At 34.1% G+C, this 19,050-nt stretch overlaps 1 long non-coding RNA gene across 2 annotated transcripts; it reads left to right on the top strand.

The window, feature by feature from the left end:
* The first annotated feature begins 445 nt into the window (after nt 1–445).
* Nucleotides 446–17,885, top strand: LOC144319094 (uncharacterized). 2 transcript variants are annotated; one of them, XR_013385004.1, is made up of 4 exons: nt 446–637; nt 2,840–2,972; nt 14,096–14,206; nt 17,642–17,885. It is a non-coding gene; the product is annotated as an uncharacterized LOC144319094 (long non-coding RNA). The 2 variants fall into 2 exon arrangements; XR_013385005.1 differs by having other exon boundaries at nt 2,840–2,993.
* Nucleotides 17,886–19,050: the final 1,165 nt, after the last annotated feature.

Below are 19,050 nucleotides of genomic sequence, written 5' to 3'. Positions count from 1 at the left end.
AGTGCTTCTGCTAAAACTACTATCCATGGACTTACAGAATGCTTCTGTCATGGTACTCCACACAGCATTGCTTCTGATCAAAGAACTTACATCATAGTAAAAGAAGTCTGGCTTTGGCTCATGCTCATGAAATTCATTTATTTTATCAACCTGAAACAGCTGGCTTAATAGAAGTTTGGAATGACCTTTTGAAGACTCAGTTACAGCCCCAGCTACATGGGAATACTTTGTAGGCTACAGCAATTTTCTTCAGAAAGCTGCATATGAGAGTCTCTGAATGAGAGTCCAATATATGCTGTTGTTTATCCCATAGCCAGGATTCATGGGTCCAGGAATCAAGGAGTGGAAATGCGAGTGTCATCACTTACTATCATCACTCCTAGTGACCCGCTAACAAAATGTTTACTTCCTGTTCCCACGACCTTTGCTCTGTTGGCCTAGAGGACAGAGTTCCAAATAGAAGGCTACTTCCACCAGGAGAAAAAACAGTTAGTCTGTTGAACTGGAAATTAAGACTTCTGTCTGTCCACTTTAGGTTGCTCAGGCCTTTGACTAAACAAGCAAAGAGAGAAGTCAAGTGCAGGATGGGATAATCCAGAGCACCCTGGGGAAACTGGACTGCCACTCCACAATGAAAGTAAGGAATATAGGAGCCCCTCTTAGGGTGTCTCTTAATATTACCATGCCCACTGATTGAGGTAAAAAAGGTATAAAAAAAAAACAAGGAAAAAACAAACAAACAAACAAAAACCAAAATAACGACTCAGGCCAGGCAGGACTATCACTGGCACAAATCCTTCAAAAATGAAGGTTTAGGTCACTTTGCTTGGTAAAGAACCAAGGAGCAGCTAAAGGGCTTCCTGAAAGCAAAGAAGATGCAGAATGGGTAGTAGAAGAAGTCATTATAAATACCAGATACAGTTACGTGCCCAGTTATGGAAATTCGTACAGTAATTGTCAAATCCTTGTCCTTATTTTGTTATGAATGTTTTCCTATATATTTTAATATATATGATTTATATTAATCATGCATTAATATAACCAACAATATAATATGTTAATATTGTATAATACATAGGGGCATATCTTATTAGTATATACTGTAGTGACATATATTAAGCAGGTATCTTTGTTTTTCCTCCCTGTTTTATTCCCTTATCATATAACATAAGATGCACTGACTTATTTTCATAATTAATAATTTAATGATATTATGTGCTGACTTAAAATATTTACGTATTATACATTTTATATCATAGTATTTAAGTTTGGGGATGTTATAACATTTAAGTTAAGGAGAATAAATTTACTTGAGGACTTTATCCCCTCTTCTGGGAATGGGGTTAGTGTGTTTTTCTTTGGACAAAACATAGCTGTATCAAGTGAGGTGGAATTATGACCTTATCATTGTCTTTACTGGAAATTAAGAGTGGTTTAAAGATATGTGTATGAGTGTCAAGTTAACAAGATGTGGACTTGGGGTGGTTAATTTAATATGTTAGCTTGGGGCCACTGGTTGCCCAGATATTGGTCAAACATTATTCTGCCTGTGGATCAAGAGTGTTTCTGGATACAATTAATCTTTGAATTGGTACACTAAATAAAACAGGTTGTCCTCCCCAATGTGAATGGGCCTCATATGTTCTACTGGAGATCTGAATAGAACAAAAAAGAGGTAATGGAAAATTTGCTTTCTCTATCTGACTGGTTTCAAGCTGAGACATCAATCTTCTCCACTTGGACTGGAACTTACACAATCATTTCTGGTTCTCATACCTTAGGCCTTGGATTAAAACTATACTACAGGCTCTCCTGGGTCTCCAGATTGCAAATGGGAGATTATATATATATATATATATATATATATATATATATATATATATATATAATATATGCAATTATGGAGGCCTACATGATTGCATGGGCCATTTATATATATACACATGCACACACACACATACACATACATATATGTGTATATAAGTATATATTTGTACATGTTATTAATTCTGTTTCTCTGGAGAACTCTAACACAATTACAAACACGTATTTTAGGATCCTGGAAGGTAAAAAAGTGACAAGTGGCTGGCTGTAAGGGCATATACATACATTGTGTGTGTGATAGAGAGAATGTCAAGATGGAGAGCTTATGCTCAATCGAAAGGGTGCACCACTAATCAGATTCATCCTACTGTTGCCATTTCGGGATGCCATCCCAATGTAGCAAGATAGTATAAACTTTAATAATTGTCAGTATCCTGAACTTTATGTGGAATTTCCTGATTTGTAAACTTTTATTTATTAAGAAATTATATGAAGTTAAAGAAAACATCTTTACAGTTCACAAATAGCTTGGTCCTTTGCATATTTATTTATTTATTTATTTATTTATTTTTAAAGATTTTATTTATTTATTTATGAGAGACACAGGGTGGGGGGAGAGAGAGAGAGACAGAGACAGAGAGGCAGAGACACAGGCAGAGGGAGAAGCAGGCTCCCTGCAGGGAGCCCGATGTGGAACTAGATCCCAGGTCTCCAGGATCAGGCCCTGGGCTGAAGGCAGCGCTAAACCGCTGAGCCACCCGGGCTGCCTTGCACTATGATTTAAAGTGTCTCTGAGAACTTGTTTTTATCCATGAGATTTATGTATTTGTGTGTATGTATGTGTGTGTTATATGTATAAATGTGATTTATACAGTGTGATTTAAACCAACTATATACTTAGAAAACAAATGATACCCAATGACAAACAAGGGGTAAAAAAAAAGTATATTCACTATTCATATTTCTGAGAAAAATAGAAAGATGACCAGAATTACTATATCTTTATTCTTCCTAGACTATTGTGAAAACCTTTCAACATCTAATATCCTGTGGAGTCCTGTAGGATTTTTATTCTAGACTAAAAAAACACCTATTTGGTTAATGTACTCTGAAGGATGGATTTGGAGATGAACGAATTATGTGAATAGGTGTGTATGTTTTCCTGCAAGGTAGGCATATGAGGAATATTAAGAAAAATAATATTTCTATTAAAGAAAAATCTCTTTCTATGGAGAGCAGCCCAAGTATGTCAAGCCATGTTCTTGATCTGTGATGAGACTGGTGGCCCATGGCAAAGAAGCAAGCATGCTCAACTCAGGAGCAAATGCAGAGGCAATGTAGTGTACTTCCAATTCCCATTTTGTAAAATCTGTTTGGGCAAACTGTCTCCTACAGGAGAAAAGGGGAAACTAACCTTTGGTCTGTGGATTTCTACTGTTTTGCGGATTACACACACACACACACACACACACACATAATATATGGAATACTTTTATATTATACGTAATTTATGTTATCTTAGGTCATAAGAAGGGTTAGATAATAAAACAGAAAAGAACCATGAACCTGACCCATTCTGATATCTTGGAAATTACAATAAAGAGATACATGATGCATCACATTAATACAAATTTCATAATCCTAACACTTTAAAAATATTACAGTAATCTGATAACCAATTCAAACTTAACCATACACTCAAATGTAGGCCATTTCATTTTACAATCCCAAAATAAGTCACCATTCTTCCAAACCTTGGAAATATTTACAATGTAACTCATTTTGTGACATTTCTTAGAAAAAAATACTAATTAAGAATGTAAAAAAAAAAGTTAATAAATTAGATATGTTTTCTGTACCAAAAGAATAGTCCTGGCTTTCAGTAAATTTACTTTAGATTTTTGGAAAACCAGTTTTAGAAGAAGAAGTAGCTAGAGTGAACTAGCTGTAAGTGCTATGGAGTGCAATGTATTTTCCTTTATCTACAATTCTTTTACACCTCAGGGAAACTTTTTTTTTTTTTTTTTCCAAATAAAGCAGAATGTATTCTCTCATTCTAGGAGTGAAAATGAAGTATTCATATCAAAAAGATGAAAGTGGTGTCTTCCTCTTTTTTACTGCTTAGTAGTGGAATGAAAACATTTTGGCATTCTCTCCTCTTTGCCTGTTTATTTGTCATCCTGCCAATTTGTTACTACATAAAGATTAATGGAAAGTAAATTGGTAAAATGCAACCTAGAAGATCTATGTAAAGGTAGAAATTGGTACCAGTAGAGGCTTTTTAGTACATGCAGAGAAAGCGGGGGTGGGGGTGGGGGTGGGGGGGCCTGGATTTAGGAAGAAAACAGTTGTCCTGCTACCTTTTTTCACGTAAATTAGTAATGCTTAGACTTCCAAACAGAAATTTAGAGGAAAATTAAATTTTAAATTAAATGGTATTGTTTTGCAAATCTATTTGTTTTTTACTGAATCGCCCAGGAACATACAGCACTAGGTACTAATGAAATTAGCCACTCAGTTTCTATCACCCATCCGTCCACACTACAAGTTTTATTTTCATTTTCAGTTTAAAGCTTAACTGAAATCTGAGAGACCGTTTAGAATTTAAATAATTGTTTAAAGGAATGTATGTCAAGAAACCAATGTTGTGACCATATTTTCACTATGCAACTTTAGGCAGGATCCTGTCTCTTGAGCGAGATTCCATTGACATCTCAAAAAGTATTAAAATATACTGAGCATAATAATAAGCTCTGATATTTTTTTTTTAATTTTATTTATTTATGATAGTCACATAGAGAGAGAGAGAGAGAGAGAGAGGCAGAGACATAGGCAGAGGGAAAAGCAGGCTCCATGCACCAGGAGCCTGATGTGGGATTTGATCCCGGGTCTCCAGAATCGCGCCCTGGGCCAAAGGCAGGCGCCAAACCGCTGCGCCACCCAGGGATCCCAAAGCTCTGATATTTTAAATGAGGCTTGCTAAAGTTTACTGAGCATAGTCAAATTTCTAATTAGATATCAAGTTTATTTTACAGAGAAAGAAAATGTCAATGATAGGTGTAATTTCGAGAATAAATTTATGAATGAATGATTGAGATCTAAAAGTAAGTTCGTTATCCAAATCTCTTTTTTTGATTTAATGATCACTCAATTTTCAACATGAAGTTGTGCTGGCATTTGCTTTCTTTGTGCAACCTCCTACAAGTGATGCTTCTTAAAGCAATCATTGCTGTAATATTTAGGAAGTGACATTTTGTAGCTGTCCATTTGACAACTACTTGACAGACCATATTGAAAAAAAAATGTGGGTTTCTTTTTTGGTTATTTGTTTATTTTAATAAGATTTTTGGAGTTGAAAGGGATCTTGCGACTGATTTGGTTCCCACACAAGTTTTACAGATGATCAAAAGTCAGCCTCCAAACAAGCATTTGATTCTACAGATCACTGAGAATTTTACAGCAGAACCAAGGCCATACAGCACTTTAAGAAAATAATCTATCACACTCAGTTTTCTGTAGAAAATTTAATCCTCTTCAAAGAAAAATAAGGCAGAAGTTTAATGTTGTTGGGTTCCCCCCCCCTTTAATCCTCTTTATTCTGTTTTGTGGACATGTTTATGATTAATTTGCCTGTTAATTTGTTTTGTTCATTTGATTGTTTATTTTTTCTTGGGAGGTTTGGTTTGATTTTCTACTCGAGTCTTTATAAAAAAGGCACGGCGAGGAAACTATGAAGAATTTTTGTCAAAATTGAATTCAGTTGGAAAAATGAGAAAATAAGTTAATGGAAAAATCACCCAACTGGTGGGTTAGGAACCAACTCTCAGGTTCACATTGTCACAGCCAACCATGCAACTTGTGCTTGTGGCTTTCCCAATGAAATGAAAATACTGTAAGAGTATCTACATGTTCCCTTCCAAGTCACATCTTCCTGATTCTATGAAAAAAGATGAGTAACTGTCCTTAAAAACACAACATTTTATAAAACAAGACTTAGCATGCCTCGAATGAATAATCTAGGTTTTTCCTAATTATGAAAATATAGAAGAATAAAGTCAAAAAATGGTTAATATTAATAAAAGTTTGGAGTAGGGAAGACATACTTTTTCTTTAATCTATTCATTTAGGCCCAAGTTTGTAACACTCATTGAGATTTGTCAAGCACTAGAGGTGCCTGGGTGCTTCAGGCAGTTAGCATCTGCCTTAGACTTCAGATCAAGAGCCCAGAGTCTTGGGATTGAGCTGGGCTTCAGGCTCCTTGCTCAGTGGGGAGTTGACTTCTCCCTCTGACCTTTCCCCTTCTCATGCTCTCTCTCACTCACTCTCTCTCAAATAAATAAAATCTTAAAAAAAAAAAAAAAGATTTGTCAAGCATTAGAATAAATTTTCTTATTATGTTTTAAATTCACAATTAAAAGTAAAGAGCCCATTTAAACAGATAAATTCTGCTATTTTATTTCATCAAGCTAGGCACAAAATCCAGAAATTCCAATAAAAAATGTGAATAAATTTTCTGCAGAAACTTTGGAAATGGGAAGAATGAAAAATAAAATCTGGTTTGAAATATGAGTACTAAGTACCTGGGTAATTGTGATTATTTTTAGTGCTATTCAAACCCAATTTCAAGATCATTTAACCATCATTTATGGAGGGAAAAAGAGAGAGAAAGAGAGAGAAAAGAAAATTATGTAGAAGGAGAAGAAGTGCTTAGAATTTGCAATTTGGCTTTTGGTCATTATTAGTCATGTATTCTATTCATGCTTTCAAGGTGGAAAATGTACATATAATCTCATAAAAAATATTGCAATGATTTAAAATACTAATAAATAATTATATGTGTGCACATAAACACATACACAGGAAAAAACTACATTGCTTTTTATAAGTTGGCCGCAGAAGTTAAACTCCATTATTTCTATTCTACTTTGTGGAAAAACTATACACCTTCCTATAATGAAAAGGAGAGGCTGCAGACCAAGGTATCCACATTTTTATCCTACAGGGCTCTATCAACTCAAGATTTCACAAGCACATGGAGAAAAAAAAAAAAAAAAGTTCAGCATATGCATTATATGTGTTATTCTTCTTTTGGATTGTCAAAATTGATGTTTACATATTAATCCCTCTATGAAGGCCCTGAGCATGAAAATTATTTTTTTAAATTACTAATTTCTTATATATATTTTAAACAAAATCCATGAAATATTTTAGGAACTGTAGAGTACCTCATTGCATTTGAGAAAATTAGGCTTTCATCATATCTACACCAAAACACAAAATGCTTTGTTAAAATGTTTCAAATATTATCTAACAGAACATTTTGATATTTTAGCCTTTTTGGTTTATTTTTGCACTTTTTTTTTCTGTTAAATGAGAACAGATAGGGTTTAGCTCATTCTTGACCACCCAAGGTTATAAAATCATCATAGATAGTTATGTAAATTCTTACAAAAAGGAAAGATAACTATCTGTTCTGAACTGTTCAACCCAAGAGAAATTATCTCTCAAGTATTTTCCAGCTTCATTATCTTTGTGTTAGGAAATTTTAGGAAAATTACATGCTGACATTTAAGTTCAAAATATTATAAATTGGCAAATGTACCTTCAATACAATATTTCCTTATTGTTGGGCAGAATAGAATGATGGAAATGTAGGAATGATTGTATTAGCCTTCCTTTATTTTCTCTATCTACAGGAAAATCACTGTGCATATATTCTTTTATATCTCTTTTTCAAAAAGATGGGAGCAATAGAAATGTATTTATTTTAGACTATCTTCTATTCTTTTGTATTACTATGGCTTTCATGTATGGAAAGCCATACATTGGGTGGGGGTGGGGGTAGAAAATTATATCTCATAAATTCCCATTTTGCCTTGGTTGCTAAATTTAATGCCTGATTTTAGTCATTCCAAATATTTGACAGCATCTACCTTCACCGACTCATTTTTAAACTTATTAATGTCCTATTCTTTTTTTTTTAAGACTTTATTTATTTGAAAAAGAGCTTGAGTGAAGGGGAGGGGCAGAGTGAGAGAGAGAAGCAGAATCACCACAGAGCAGGGAGTCTGAAAGGGGGCTGGATTCCAGGACCCTGAGACTGATTGAGCCACCCACACGCTCCTAAATGTCCTACTCTTACTGTATTTTATTTTATTTTTATTTTTAAAGATTTTATTTATTTATTCATAAGAGACACAGAGAGAGAGGTAGAGAGAGAAGCAGGCTCCCTGTGAGGAGCCTGATGCGGGACTCAGTCCCAGGACCCCTGGATCACGACCTGAGCCAAAGACAGATGCTCAACCATGGAGCCACCCAGTCGTCCCTCTTACTGTATTTTAATTTCTAAGTGCTTTTAGTAGATTTAATGGTGGAGTAGAGTTATTACATAAATATAATAATGATGAAAACGACTATTTTTTGAAGTTCCATATAAATGAAGATGAGGGATACATTTATTAGAAGGAATTATCCCTGGGTATTGAATTTTTGATCCAGAGCATGACAAGTAATCCTTTGGTGTGTACTGAAGAAGAGTCTTTTGCATGAAAAAAAAGTTGAAAGGCATATCCTAAGGGCAGATTAAAGGATAAGACCAAATGATTTTATCATTCATTACTAGCTAAGGGGTGAAAGACCACATCAACACTGCATCATGTGGTGGAAGTCAAAGAGGGGAAGTTATCATGTTCTGGAGTCAAAGGTAATCAGCAGCAAAGAGCAACTCAGCTTGCATGTAATAGTAAGGTCGCCCATCACCTTTCCCATGGGGAGAGTTGTGGTGAGCTCAGAGATGAGCTTAAATAGATACAAAGTCAATCACCCCCATTCCAAATCCAAAGTGGTTCTTGTACTACTATCTATGGCTCTTTAACTCATGGCACTGGCTGCCTTAATCCCATATATAGTCTCTAACATAAATGTTTCTATGAATGTGACACATAAGTCTGAATAAGTTTTTTGAGATACCTTTACTCTGAGACAGAAGGCTAAATTAATTTAGGCATATGAGAAATTAAGTATTTGTTAGAGGTTGGAGCAGAGGTTAGAGGGAAGAGAAAAGGAGGACAGGGAAGAAAAGAAAGATAATGATGAAGAAAATGCAGCAATTTGAGAAGAGCATTAGCATTTTCCTTCTGGAAGATGTTAATGCTGTGAACTAAATCACTTAAGCCTTGCCTTCCTATGCTACAATTTACTTCATCATCATGTATTGTTTTTACCACCAAAGATCTTAGTAATTATGTTCATCAATGAGACTGACTCCAGTTTTCTTTTATTATATTATTCTTGTCCAGTTTGACCATCAAACTTATTTTAGAGTTTATCATATGAGTTTGGGAGCCTTATATTTCAAAGAAGACTTTCTACAGAACATAGTTGATCTGTTCCTTTAAGTTTTGATTTAATTCGCCTGTACAATTGTCTGGATCTGAAGGGACTAAAGACAAAATTTTTCAATTTCACCACTTATGGGAAACTTGTTCTCAATATGAACTGTTTATAGAGATGTTCATTCCACCATATCAATCCAGAGTCAGCAGAAAAATCTGCAAATATGAAAAAGGATAACAACACCTTCAGAATTTTAGTGACATTAATGATTAAATGAAATCATCATGTAAATTGGTCACTCTTCTGTTTTCTACTATGCAAATCTAAATGATTTAACCAAATATATAAACACTGAATCTAGATATTTCTCCTCTTGTCTTGAAATATGACCTTTAGCAACTCCGTTCTTACTGACCTTGTGATTTGGAAGTTTGCTGAGAGTTTACCACTTGCATCTTTAATCTAAAGCATTAAAATGCAGCAAATGTTTTAAGTCAAACTTTCTGTTTTGGGAATTTCTTTATTCATTACCGTCATTGAACTTGATACGCTTTTAACTTTCACATGGTATGACTGTAGTCATATTTACTAAATAGGTTTTTCTTTTTTTAAAATAAAACATTTCTTTTATAGAGAGGGAAGAAATGAAAGATCTTTACTAAAGTCATGTTAGAAATTATGATAAGAAGGTTTGTGGGGGAAAAAAAACAACAAAGTAGAGTGTTAAGATTTCTTGTATTTGGTTGATTAAAAATCTCTTAATGAAAACAAACTTTTTGACATTATCCAAGGAAACATAAATTTTGTCTACAGAACACCAAGTGTTCTGAATGACAAAAGGGAAACCTTGAAAAAGCATCATGGTTTTCTTTTTTAATTTGTGTCTTTTTAAATAAACACGCTCAATCACCACAAAATTCTAGAAGTTATCTTTATATATGTTTGGAAGCACTTGCTCATTGTATGCCAGATTGTAACTAAAGTTTTTGACATTGTATAATTTCAGAATCAGCACAAATGTGCAGCTTTATAACCTGAGTTACTCTCTGAATAGCATTTTAGACTTTACAAGTATTTTCACATGTCTGTTTTATTTTTTTCCTCTCCCATGTATTTGGAGTGGCTATAGCTGACTATAGGTTACCTCAGGTACTGCTAATGCCATTTAACACATGAAAAGTGAGATTGAGAAAACTGAGACCACATATTAAGTGGCAGAGTTAAAATTGGTATTGACACATCTCTTCAAATTCAAGGAGTCCAGTACCAGGAAAGGAATGGCAATAAACTGTAATGGCATGCAGAACCAGGAAGGAAACATGACAGTAATAATAGGGATAGACATTAATAGAGTTTGTGTTCTGTGTTTTACAAATCATATCTCATTTCATGCTAATAACAATTTTGTGAAGGAGAAAAACTTATCATCAATGATCAGATGGCAACTATAAAATGTTAATTAATTTGTCAAGGTCGTAAAGCTAATCATTTTGCTTGTGTGATATATTTTCATTCTGAAACAATCGAAATAAGACCCCTTAAAATTCAATAGCGATACTGTTAAAAGCTACAAGTTTTAAAATCGAATGTGTCAATTTATCTGAGATTTGAAGGCCATTTATTTAAAATAGATATTTGAAGTTACAAATACATTTCCATATCCTCAATAGCTGCGATTTTTGACAGTCCAGGAAATGAAGATAAAAGGTATGAATAACATTCCAGAATTTTAGAAAAGCAAAGCAACAAGAGGAGCTTGTTCTCAGTTCTTTCTTAGCCAATTCATATTTAAGTTATTCTATTTTCCTTGTTAGAAGTTACCACTAAACTCTTCCTGACCTGCCAACCACTCACATCTATTACTTTGTCCTACAAAATTAGAAAACAGAACAAAAAGAAAGGAGAAAGTTAATATATCCTGTGATATGGGATATTGTTGCTTTGAACATTTTAAGACAGAATTTATGTGGAACCAGATTAATTTTAAGGAACTCCCTGTGGGTTCTGTTTGTTGTTTTGAATTGCTTTAATAGTAAACTTGCATTATTTATGTTTATTAATATTTAGAATGCACTCTGCAAGGATGATTTTCATCTGAGTTATAATTAGTCTCAGCTGATGAATGCAATAAAATGATTATAAACAACTTTGTGAGATCATTATCAGTGTCGTGGGAGAAAATGTTAAAACACTGCTCCAACATTTTACCTTCAAAGATCCATTGAAATGAGCTTCAACCCATTTAAAAATCTTACACAGATCATATTGAATTTATTTTCTTGCTCATAAAGTTACTGAACTTCACATATTGGTTTGCTCTTCCAAAATCAACTCACCTTTCTTCTGTCTAAAATCTTTAATATAATTGTGTTTATTTCTGAATTTAGATATATGTTCTTTATATACAGTGATAAAAAGCATTACACAAATATCATGTATAAACTTATGCAGAGAAAACAATTACTGGCTTTAATTAGGATTTACAATGATTTGCATGTTGGTATGGTATACATATGGTATATTCCCTTTACATAGTTAATATTTTATGTATACAATCCTATGAATTATTTTCACTTAACTAAATAATACTATAAAATTTAATTATGTGTTTATTAATTTATTTTTTTTAAATTTTTTTTAATTTTTATTTATTTATGATAGTCACAGAGAGAGAGAGAGAGAGAGGCAGAGACACAGGCAGAGGGAGAAGCAGGCTCCATGCACCGGGAGCCTGACGTGGGATTTGATCCCGGGTCTCCAGGATTGCGCCCTGGGCCAAAGGCAGGCGCTAAACCACTGCGCCACCCAGGGATCCCTATAGTTTATTTTTTAAATAGTTTTTTATAACATTGCTTTCACTAACTAAATAATGCAGATATACCATAGTGCAATTAACCACTTCATCATGATATCTTTATGTGGTGTTTTTGATTTGCAAGTATGATGAATAATAGTATAATAATAATATAATAATAATAGGCTTGTTTGAATATTTCCCCTACCTACATAAACACTTTATATTTTTATCATATAATACTCAGTCTTTCATATATATTGTAAATTTGTAGTCCAGTAAACTCTTATCTATTTACATGACTACCAGTATTTGAGAGTAACTGCCTTAAGATTACTAAATATTGGGATCCCTGGGTGACGCAGCGGTTTGGCGCCTGCCTTTGGCCCAGGGCGTGATCCTGTAGACCGAGGATCGAGTCCCACATCGGGCTCCCGGTGCATGGAGCCTGCTTCTCCCTCTGCCTGTGTCTCTGCCTCTCTCTCTCTCTCTCTCTGTGTGACTATCATAAATAAATAAAAATTTTTTAAAAAGATTACTAAATATTATCAGTAACAGTATTTGCATATTTAGTAAATGTAAGAGTTTTCCATTTTATATTTAATCTATTTTCTTTAGCTATTTATAAGGATTTTCTTCATATTTCAAATAAACATTTATAATTTTTCCAAATATTAAAAAATACATTAGTTATTATAAATGTTTTCCATTTTCTAAGAATAGATTTTCCAGAGTTTTATCTAATGTATTTTTGTTGCTGATATTAAAAAAAAGCTACATAATGGGGCTGCTTTTTGAGATATTTTGTAGCATTACTAAATATATTTTTCTATTTCTGCTTCCTTGTTTTTTTTTATAATTTGTTATTTTATAAAAGGACAGTCTACATTTTCCTTTCTTCTATTCATAAATAATATGTGTATATTTAGGTACACCATTTGTGGAAGTCTTTGAGTTTTGGTAAACTGTATTCTTACTTTTTTTTTTTTTTTTTTGCTTCTTAAAAAGTGGATAATTTTAGTCAACCAACAGGGCTTATTTGAGATTCCTTATGTTTTTTGGCAATTTGATTATTTTTTTGTTGATACGTTTCTGTGGCTAAGGAATAATTATGATCAAAGTGAATGGCATGCACAATTAGCTCTAAGGAGATTTTTTATACAAAATTATATCTTTTCTCTAAACATTTTCTGAATACTGTGAACCAAGAACTGTGCAACTTTATTTTCCTGATTTTTCTACTATGTACTGATTTTCTTCTTGATACACTCACTGTAACATTCTCTTCTGGTTTCCCATTTTTAGCCAAATCTCTTTATATTTACTTCATAGTAAATCCAGTAGTAGTAAGGATTCAAATAAAATCACTGTGCATATGATTCCCTTACATTTATAACTTTAGTTTAATGTCTCCATTTAGCTTCTCAAATACAGAAACTGTAGTTTGTTGGATATATATATTCATATGTATTATATATTATAATATATATATTGTATGTGTATTAGATACATGATATATATATATATATTATAACTATTGTTAGAAAGAAAGCCACAGGCTCAAATGGCATCATTTAGGCGGTCACCAAACCAGGACTTAGTGCCTAATCTAACTGCAGTTTGGATCTCCCCAGAAATATAAATTTTAACTGGTCAGTCAGGAATTTTCTCATGAAGTACCACTAAGGTAATCTATTACAGGGGTACTCTCCATTCCCCAAAGGAAGAGGAGGTAATCTGCATGATAAAACCTTCTGTTCTCCCCCACTAAGGGAGAGTGAACTTGCTTGGAAGAATCCTAGTGTCTGTGTGTGTGTGTGTGTGCGCGCGCGCACGCGTGCACGCACGCAGGCACGCATACGCAAATAATTTTCTTCCACACTTTCCTGCTTATAAAAACCTTCCATTTTGTACAACTCTTTGGAGACTCCTCTTTACTTGCTAGATAGGATGATGCCTAATTCATGAACCATTTAATAAAGCCAATTAGATATAAAAATTTACTCAGTTGAATTTTAACACTATATAATGTGTGCATGTGCGTGTATGTGTGTTTGTGTGATTCCCTCTCCCCTTCCCTTATCCTTCTATCTTTTGTGTTTACCCTTCTGGTCTAATGTTTTGTTTTCTTTTTGTTTTCAGTACCTATAACTGCCACCTCCTCTCTGGCCACTTCTCAGAATGATTTTGCAGATCAGCACTTACACCAAGGAGATCTTGAAGATCAACAATTTGGTCAGCAAGTCACTTCCTGTATGTAGGGTTATGTCTTCATCCATTAGCTTTTGGCTTCTCGGGTCCAAAGCTTTCTGCCAAATTGTAGCATTGACTAGCAGGGAAATGGGTTGTTTAGCTTATTTCCTTGAGTGGGAAAGCCCTATTGTAGTTCCAAAGGTTGACTCCATCTCCTGCTGCTGCAGAATACCTGACCTATGTCACAGTGAAGATGCAAATCCCGTTCTTTACCTGCTGCCTCCAGATCAGCAGTCCAGCCAGCTTGTACCTTCAATCATGTGCAAGGAGGTACATGCCAAAGCCTTGGTGACTGTGTTCACCAGACCATGGACACGTGCATACTGTTTTTGATCCCAGTGTGTTTTGTGATTCACTTTTTAAAATCCCCTTTAATCATCAATAACAAACTTAAGTCAAAATTAAGCTGACTTAATCTTTACTTAATTTTACCAACTGACACCTCAGTTGGTAAAGTATCTGACTCCTGATATCAGCTCAGGTCATGATCTCAGGGCTGTGGGATCAAGCCCGGTGTCTGGCTCTGCACTGGATAGAGTCTGCTCAAGATTCTCTCTCTCCTTCTGCCTGCCGCTGCACCTCTTCCTCTCCCTCCCTCTCTTAGAAAATAAATAAATAAATAAATAAATAAATAAATAAATAAATAAATAAATAAAGATAGTGATAAGGTCCGAGAAGATTTTGCTGGTTAAAGCACCATAGAATAAAACAAATTATGTGAATTTCAAAATACTAAATACAAAAGCACAATTCCACATCAAAGGTTTATACTTGAAATATTAGCTTCTCTTTATTTCAATACCTAATTTACATAAACTTAGTCTTGTTAAAAGTGACTCTGCAGTTTTAAAAAAGACCTCATTTACTTTTAAGCTTCGCTTGTGATCACTGAGGATTTTGTGCTCTGAAGATATATGTATCACCTTGCATGACCAAAAGAAAAGTTATACTGACCTCACCCTATGAATTTAAAAGAATTGATTTTCAGTTCCATACACTATATTCCACACACTGTGTAACTGTGCTATGACTCCTATGCAATCTCTTGTCTATTTATTACCAGATAGTCACATGTAACTTGACATTTAACATACTGAAATTACTAAAGTATGTCAGTATGTATATGCCTAAGAAAAAAAAAGTTTTTACTTTCCTGATTAGGCAAGATCAAGCCATTTTGACAAATAAGGTATGCTGATATGATCTGCCTAGACCAAATGCATCACTGCAGAAAAAGATATATCTCTGCTTTTCCAGGATCTAACAATAAAAATATCTTATTTAGCTTCTTAATATATAATGGTTACATACTTACTATGATTCAGCATGCAATTAACCATGTATAATTGACAATGTAGACTTAATGTGACACCAGAAGTACTCTAAACAAGGTGCTTGTGTTTTAATTGTAAGAGTATGAGATTTTAATAGGGCTAGAAATAACACTGTGGAGGCAAGATGTCAGCACAGAATCAAAACTGAGTTATTCCCTTTGAAAAAGTCATTCTGGCTCTTCTACCTGTGATCAGCATTATATCAAAATAATTGAAAGAGAAAAAACATGTATTTAGGATTATGGAAGACACCTATGACCTGGTTATAGATTGCATAGAATAATAAGTAAAGCATCTTCATCCTTCTGCAATGGGTTCAGGAAGAAATAAACCAACTCATATTCAGCCAGTGTGACCAAGGTAAAAACAAGTGAAAACAAAAGAAATCTGGTGGAGTTAGGGACTGGTTCATCAGTTTCATTTTTCACCTAATCATTTATTGTAATAGCCTCTTTTCTGTTAATTAGGCATCATAATAAAACTCTGTGCTGATAATGCTTGTTAGATACTATGCGCTAGGTACCTTGTACCTGATTCAGTGAAATAATGTGTTTTATGGGGATCGGAACCTAGGCCCTTCATTGCAGCAACAGTCAGCATGGAAGTTGCACATTCAGTTCATCCTGAGCTTCATAACTTCTAGATCACTGTATACTTGCAAAAGATTTGGAATATAAATTAGCTTCAAAAAATAAACATGATTTCAAGTATTGTACCTGAAGAATGGTTATATCTAAAGTGCTTTAAAGAAAATTTTTTTTCTGCTTTCAAAAGACCGCATACATGAAAAATTATTTAAATTCTACCAACATTCCAATAAATATATCAAGATAAACTTTTTGTCTGTGAATGCATCAATGCAAAGACTTAAAATAGTCTTCCTTTCTCTGGATCCTTCTGCATTCTTCTTGTTTATCATAGGTTTTACTAAGTTGGTATTTATCTGGTACTGCATTATATTAGTAGTTATCCTGGATCTTACCTTCTGTTCAGCTTAATTATAAGCTTCATTTTGACAGAGAATATGGTTTATTTCAACTTATGGCTCTAACCCACAAGGTAGTATATTCATATGACCAGTATGCAATATTTCACTAATATTTTATTACATCCAACATTCTCTAAACATGATGGCTTGATAACTAAAAAATATTTCCTCTCTTTATCCAGATAATGTGTGAAATAAAAATTAAAAGATATACAGAGCCTGATAAATATGCATTGTCACTTAAATAGGGTTGTTTCATTTATTTGAAAATGGTAAGGTTCCCAATCCACAAAGACACACTTGAACTCAGTTTCATATTGAGATAGTATTTACGTAAACCTCAATTTAAAATCCAAAATTTTCTGTCTTTAACTTACACTCATTTTGAAATATAAGGAATGAAATATTGCTTTGTTCTAACTCAAAGTATTGGTTAACTACATTGAAAATATCCAATGTAGATCAGTTAACTAAAAAAGCTAGAAGCCCTCTTCCATACTCTTTAACAAACTGATCTCTAATTCAATTAGCTTCCTAGATCATCTCCTTTCTTGCAGATATTCACCTCAGTCCTTTGGCGGAGGTAAGATGTCGTAGTAATGACAGGGAAATATATTCTCTCTAAAAAAAACCCTCATACCTTCAAAAATTCATCAAGTTTTGAGGAAAGAAGATAAGCTCCAGAAGATAAATATCTCGGGGGAGTTTGCTATCACAGTTAGGGTCCTTCACTCACCTACAATCACTCTTGAATCTAAATTGCCACAAATATGCTATAGTCATCCAGTCCTCCCATCCCCTTTAGTTTTCTTTTTTTTTTTTAATTTCTCACTGACATATTCACAAAAACCCATTTCCCTGATTTTCATGAGCATCTATCAAACAGGCTGACTCTTCAAAGATTTTATGAAATATTAGCTATAAATGTAAATAATCAGAAAAGACAGCATTTCTCAGCTCTCCCTAAACTTGCTTTAAGCACATGATTAACTTCTGGCCAGTGGGATAAAAATAAAGGTGTGCTATATGTCTTATGGAAAGCATTCCTAAAGATGAGGGAGGAGGTGGAGAGTTGTCCTTCCCTCATATTTTCCTTTCCTTTCCTTCCTTCAGCTGGCCAACATACTGTCTTCATGGGTAAAGCTCTTCAGCCAAGGGTCTGAGAAGCAGAGCAGCAAGACAGAAGAAGCTGAGATTTTTACATGTGATGATAGAAGGAAACATCTATCTTAAGTTATTGCAATATTTGGTTTTCTGAAATCCATACACGAACTTGACCTGAGTAATACACTTCTGTTTTCCCAATGCCAAAACATACTGATTCTTCAATAAATATCTGCCAAATAAGATTACAATATTTCATTGGGTTAACTAATTGTGTTTCAGTGCCCTTTGTAGGAAGCTGTTAACTGAAAATTCTTAATTATAATTTCATTTCCTTTTTCCACTTTTTTTTTTTTTTTTGAGGGGGAGAGTGTACTCGTGCACAAGTGGGGTGTGGGTTTGGTAGATGGGTGGGAGGGGCAGAGGGAAAGAGACAGAATCTTAAGCCAGCTCCATGCTCAGTGCTGAGCTGGACCTGGGGCTCCATCTTGCAGCCCAGAGATCATAACCTGAAACAAAATCAAGAGTCAGACACTTACCCTACTGACTACCCAGGCACTCCTCCACTTTCTTACTATCTAGGAAAACAGACTGTATCTTGTAGGTCTGGAGAAGACATCCTACTCCCAAGAGAACACTAAGAAAATATATAGGGTTCATTACCCTTTCCTGATTACAAACCCTCAGTTTTTACCTGGAACTGGTTATCATAAAAGGAAAAAATGCCCAGGCATAAAGAAAACATTCTTGCCACAACAGCACAGTTAGAGATTAGGACTAACATATTTATAGTTCATGTCCTTATTCCTACAATTTATCATTAGAACTATCCTCAAGACTTCTCATATTCTTAAGGGACTTAAACTAGCTATAAAACTAGCCGTGTGTGTGTAGCTTTGAGATATATATACATATATATATATACACACACACATATATTATCTAATTTTATAATTATATAATTATATAGAATTTCCAGAATGTATATACATATATATTTATATAATTCAGTTATTCTTGGTTGAGAGTAGGTATATGCTAAGTCATTTTGACGGAATTATCTCATGAATGTCAGGGACAGCATCCACTTTCCCAAGGTGTTTGTACAAATCCAGAAGACACTAACAAACCCCTCCAGTGATGGCAATCTATGATCTGTCCCTAATAAAAACGTTTTCTGCATTGCGGCTGGGAATTTGAGAATCATGTCTGCTTAGCCCCTAAAAGTATCAATTTAAGAAGGAAAGGCATACTAAATACTTTATGCATTGTGAAAGCAAGAAAAGTAAACCTTATAGATCCCCTGACTCATAAACTACAGTGACAGCATTTGATATATAACAAATAGATGAGTTTTGATTAATTTAACTATCCAAGGAAAGTTTATAGGGGCACAACATGAAAAGCCATTACCAACA

Source organism: Canis aureus, chromosome 1, assembly GCF_053574225.1.
Source record: "Canis aureus isolate CA01 chromosome 1, VMU_Caureus_v.1.0, whole genome shotgun sequence".
Classification (NCBI taxonomy): Eukaryota; Metazoa; Chordata; class Mammalia; order Carnivora; family Canidae; genus Canis; species Canis aureus.
Note: the sequence above shows the minus strand (reverse complement) of the source record. Positions and strands in the feature narration are given on the sequence as shown.